Source organism: Melanaphis sacchari, unplaced genomic scaffold (assembly GCF_002803265.2).
Source record: "Melanaphis sacchari strain LSU unplaced genomic scaffold, SCAv2.0 Contig19_pilon_pilon, whole genome shotgun sequence".
Classification (NCBI taxonomy): Eukaryota; Metazoa; Arthropoda; class Insecta; order Hemiptera; family Aphididae; genus Melanaphis; species Melanaphis sacchari.
The window spans coordinates 1,704,398-1,710,397 of NW_020270975.1; positions in this window are offsets into that span (position 1 = coordinate 1,704,398).

Below are 6,000 nucleotides of genomic sequence, written 5' to 3' on the forward strand. Positions count from 1 at the left end.
GTGTAGACATTTAGAAATTTGTCTATTTGGCATTTTTTGTATCGCATATTTGTTGCAGTATATATTTTGAAACAATATAATAATGAGGGATTTTAAACGGAGTTAAAAGCTTCAGACTTTTGAATAAATCTCGTCACATCTATGTTATTTTCGTTAGGTACCTCAATAATATCGCAATGCCGCTTTTTCTTTTTTCTTTCTAAATGTTCACTATTATTACTTGCAAATCGTAATTGAATCTATTTATTACTAATTTCGCAAATACTACCCATTGATATTTAAGTTGGCGTGCAAAGAAAAATACCTTAGCAAAATTATACGATTTTAGATTCTAAATGGAGCAAGAATGCGTTGGTTTTAAAATAAATGTGCTTTTTAATTTTTAATTTTTTGTTTGTCACTACTTTTTAAAGCACTAAAAGTAATTTTATTTTTAACTTTAAAGGTAAATTCCGGAAGCATTAAATTTAATCTTCTGTATTACAAACGATAAAATAAATTACTAACAGAATTAGAAGTATATAATAAAATTTATTTAGTGCCTACCTAATATAGGCTGACACATAGTCTTAGTTCAAAATCATTTTTCGCATGCAATGATTTATTGTTGAATTCGAATATAACTAAACCATTGTAGTGGAATTTTTAATGACACGGCATACCCGATAAACCAAGTACTTAATAAATAATAAATTGGAAGTTTAAGTACACAAATGTACAACAATGTACAGAATACCTGATAAACAGTTCGGCTTTGGACCTCGAATACTGTAAATGCGTGTTTAAGTTAGTTTCGGTGTTTTAATTAAAAGTAGGTAATGATATTTGGTTTTAAAAAATCAGGAAAATGATTATTATTATTACAAAAATAATTTTATTCAACTTTTAGATAACTGTTCTCATTGTAAAGTAGTGTGTGGGACATACATTTCATATTATTAACTCGTATATACATTTACTGTGTTTTATGGACGAGTATTGTTAACATCCGATGAAAATCGGTGTTCAATTTACAAAATAATTGTATCAAAATAATAACAATGTTTAAATAAGTGATAAAAAGTAGGCAGGAATAAATTTTGATTATTACTTTCTACTACTGTATTATAATGGTAATGAAACGATGAAACAGAATTTAAAATTAAATTTGAATAGAAAATCCTTTCGGTAGTTTTTGAATACTAATTAAATGTCCGCCTACCAGGTCAACGTGGACACAGTGTAAGCACAAAGAACTTATTCATACTGACAGTAAAAATAAGAAGTTATATAATGGCTTAGTTATCTTAATGAAATAAAATGAGTGGTTAGAAAAATATGGAAGTACTCAATTTTCGTGGTACATCGTAAGAAATGAGAAAAAATAAATGTTTACAATGGAAATGACACGTAAGTATAATTTAAACCTCATTGGTAGTTACTAATTTTTGAAAGTTATGTGTTTCACATTTTTACTCTCCCTTCGATGGTTTCCTTGTATGTCATGGAAAAATCCAACTATGACGATGATTGAAAACATTTAATAGTAAAAAATGTTTTTGGGACACTTGTCAGCGAACTTAATAATAATTAATTCTAACCCAGCGCTTATAGGCCGAAGTTCGGAAATAAACTTTAATATGTGTGCTGGAAATCAATTTGTGTTTGTCCCCTAAATGAATCCGAGACTTAATGTATAAAGTTAAGTAAATCTCGGGAACTAACTTATCCACATCTGTGCACACGACAATGAGTGATTGAACTTACTTGTTGAGCTCTTCTTCGAGTCCACGGTTAGCTTCTTCGATTTGTTCTCGCTGCGCAGTGATCGCTTTCATGCGGTCCTGCAGTAGTTGTATCCTCTCTTCCAACAGGGCTTCCATTTTTTGTCTTGAGTCGGCGTGGCTCAAGTTTTGCAATTCGTTGGTGAGACAGAGCTGCGCAGACGATGACAATGATGATGATGATAATAATTATAATAATAACAATAACAACAACAATTCGATGTTATAGTGTAATATTATACGTAGTTATTCGCCCGCGGAAAATCCGTATGCGTCGATGTGCACGAACGTCATTGAACACCGAATGTGGACGTGCATATCATGTATAATGTATATGTGTGCTTATGTAAGTATAATGTATAGTCTATACATCTCATTTATGTGTGTGTGTGCGCGCGGTGCACCATGTCTATAATTACCATAGGGTTCTGGAAGTGCGCCAGCGCCGTTATAGTCATGCAGTGATGTGAGTGTGCGTGATGTAGGTTTCACTATTGGGTCCATTATATCATTATAAAATACCGAGGTTTTTAGCAGGTGACGAACAAGTGACAGAAAAATAATTGCCTAACTTGTGTGAAAAGTTTGAAGAGGGAGGGGGTGTGTTTCATTCAAGGATAGTTAGGAAATATCTTAAAAAAAAAAATACAAGGAATTTTCAATTTTTAGTTCAAAATCAAAATTCTGATGAGCAGTTATTATCACAAAAATACGTTTGATAATAATATGATCTTTAGAGCTTAGATTTTTTTGATATTACCCGGTCCACAATAAAATGATCACCAACTCTGTTAATTGTATATATATATACAATATACATATAAAAAATGGTAGACGTGTATCATAAATAATATTTAAAACCAACGCGATGATTTTAAATATTTTAAAGGTTTATTTAATTAATAATTTGTTGTTATTATACTTAAAATAAACTTATATAGTTACGAATTATAAAATTCCATCTGATACGAATTTATAGAATCTATATAAAGCCGTTTCAATATAATTTATAACTACCGTACCAACAAAGATGATATTTATTTCAAATGCACTTCTTTTTATGACCCTTTAAGTGGTTGTGGTTGGTAGGTATCGTAGAGTTCGATAAACTAATGGCTTGCGAACAATATAGTCGAACAAAAACTCTTGACATTTAAAAGTTATGGGTTTTAATAAATAAATAATGTTTGCAGTTATTTGGATTATATCTCAAAAATGTTCATACAATTTTGTTAATCATAGGAGGAAAAGTAAATTTAATAAATTTTAGGTCAATCTAGCAGTCGAATAAATAATTTTGTCGGTTTTGCGCATCAAATTAATAAATAATTGAAAATGGCTTTAAAAAAAAAACATTCTATTTTCAAAAATGATGACTATGTATGGGATATTGTATGGGATAATTGAAACATTTAAATAATAGCGGGAGTAAAGCAGCGAGTATTAAAAACGTACACCAAAATATGAGCCTTTTGAATTCAAGTTAATGAACTTTTTGTGTATATTTTTAATACTACATTTCTACTGAATAAGTTTTCTTGTTATACTCGTAAGTACAGGGTTGTAAAAATAGCTTAAGGACAATGAGAAGTGATTTTAAAGTAAATCGAGTAGAAAGATAAAACAATATAGTGTTCTTTATTTATTTAACAACAATTTGTGTTGACGCAGAAAGAATAATTAAGTTAAAATTTGATTTCGAAATAAATTGACTGTGATTACACTGATTAGCAACTATAAACAAATTTAGACGAAGACCAATTTTGAGAAATATAATATCGATTTTTTAATTTTATTTATTGAAAAAATGATAATTTATAGTTTCATGTTTTCAAATGAAAAATTTGTAATAATATTATTATATTTTATCACTAAAAAATTTTGAAGTAATTTCAACGGGAGTCCCGAGTCTTGACCCACTCACAATCAATCCAATTTATATCAATAGAACAGTTGTACTTATTATAAATAATTATTTTATATGAGATAAAATAAATAAATAAATTGTTTGATTAAAAAAATTTAAATTTAAAGAAAAATTCACGAAGAAAAAACGTGTCATGTATACAGGCTCAACATTTATTTATTTATCAATTAAAATAAGATTTAGTTTCTGGGCAAATTATTTAATGATTCATTAGTATTTGTAAGTATTTATGAATTTAGAAAGTAAACATTAAAATTCCTATAAAAAAAAAAAAACCAGGAAAAGTAATAATACCAATACCGAGAATAAAAATAATTATTCAAACGTTCATGGTGAAAACTATATAATAAGTGATCACAATTAATTAATGCAAAAATTAGAAGGAAAAAAGAGAAAATTTTATACGTAGGAGTAAATAAATAAATAATATACCTATAAAAAGTAGTACATGAAAAATAAATCGAAATTCCCTAAACATTGTGGTTATCAAAGTTACTTTAGCAATGTTTGGTATACACATAGGTTTTTAATCAATAAAAAATTACGCTTGGCAAGCAACTTTTGCTATAGTGGTTATTTCATTTCCAAAAAGTTCTACAGTGTATTATTATGTTTGAACGGTTTGTTGGCATCTCTTAAATTTTCCTTCAGTTGTCACAAACAAGTGCAGTTAAGGTTTTGTGGTGAACAATAATACACTTTTAATGCATAAAAAGTTATTCTTTTCAAATTAATATTAAATTATAATTCAGAAATTTTTTTTAAGTTAATTTCTATACTAGATATATTTTATTTGTATAGAATAATTCCTTTATCAATTGTTAGTAACTATATTGACTAGATACATGTTCTTAGGGAAAACAATTCTCAGTAAAAGTTCCATGCGTTATTTGAATGATTAATATGAAATATATGAATTATAAATAATTTAAAATTGGATAAAAGACGATTTAAAAAAGGTAGGCAAAGAAGGTATTTAGATATAGTGGAAAGTGGATTAACTAAGATAAAAAGTTAAGTTTTATTAGGGTGGTAAAATTAATAGTAATTTCCTCTCACCTATGGAATTTTTGTAATATTTTTGCAATACTCAATACTTATCATTTTTTGAACATAAGTTGGCCTTAGTACGGTTTGATTTATTTTATTAAATTAATAGTTAAGTGCTTAAGTTTCTATTTTTTTAAAGTACCATTAAAGATCGAATTTTAATTTACTGAGAGTATAACAAAATATGTAGGTTAGGTACTACCGAATGTAGATTATAGGTTAGGTGTAAAATTGTCTATGAGTATAATTAATTTGAAGAATAAAATGAATCCGACGAAAATATATAATGCAATTTAGATTTTTCTAAAAATAGTTATTTGTAGTAATTCACTTAACTTGGATTTTATAATTGAAGGTAATAACTATTAATTTCAAACTCTATTATGATATTTAATACTTAAATGCAATTCAAAACACATCTATAATATTATCAGTTCAAAATTTACTAGTACTTTTTAAACATTAACTGAATGATACTGATTTAAATATCTGAATATCTTAGTGTAGCATTTCTATTACTATCAGTAAATATAGTTCCAAGTTCCAAATCTCCACGGGCTATTTGTTATGTCTCTGCGATTCCCCAACTTCTATCATATCGATCTTTGCCTACACTGACCCCCCACTCCTGGCCATAACCCTATGATAGTTTATTTCCAATCTTCAAAGTTTTACTTTTCCAAGAGTTTGCCCTATTACACAAGGTACTTGAGCTTTTATTCTTTACATTTTATCGCATATTTCATAATAGATACATGACATTATCTTACGTTAGATAAAGACACTTCCTTTTCTTCTTCTATTATTCTCACTAGAGTTTTCCCATGATTTCCAATCATTAAACTTCGTAAACAGTTGGACAACACTAAATTATATTATATTTGGATAATAAAAACTAATCGAGTATGTTTATGAATGACTATATATATATATATATATATATATAATTCTAGACCACGTACCATTGGTGCAGTCCTTTAAACTGTTGTCCACGTAAACGGCTTTCGTGAAAAGGTTTTTACACCGTGATATCTCGACCTTGGCATTTTTTATTTTTTTATTAAATGTTTCCAATAACTTCTGTCGTTTGTCTACTTCTGAACTTAATATTTTTATTTGATTTTTTTCATTCTCTCTTCTTTCTTGTTTTAACATGTGAACACGTATGTCAGTCAACCTTTGTAATTTGTTTGTTTCAATCTCTAATGCACTTATCTAAATACATATAAAAATACACAATGTAAAACATAATTAAATTAT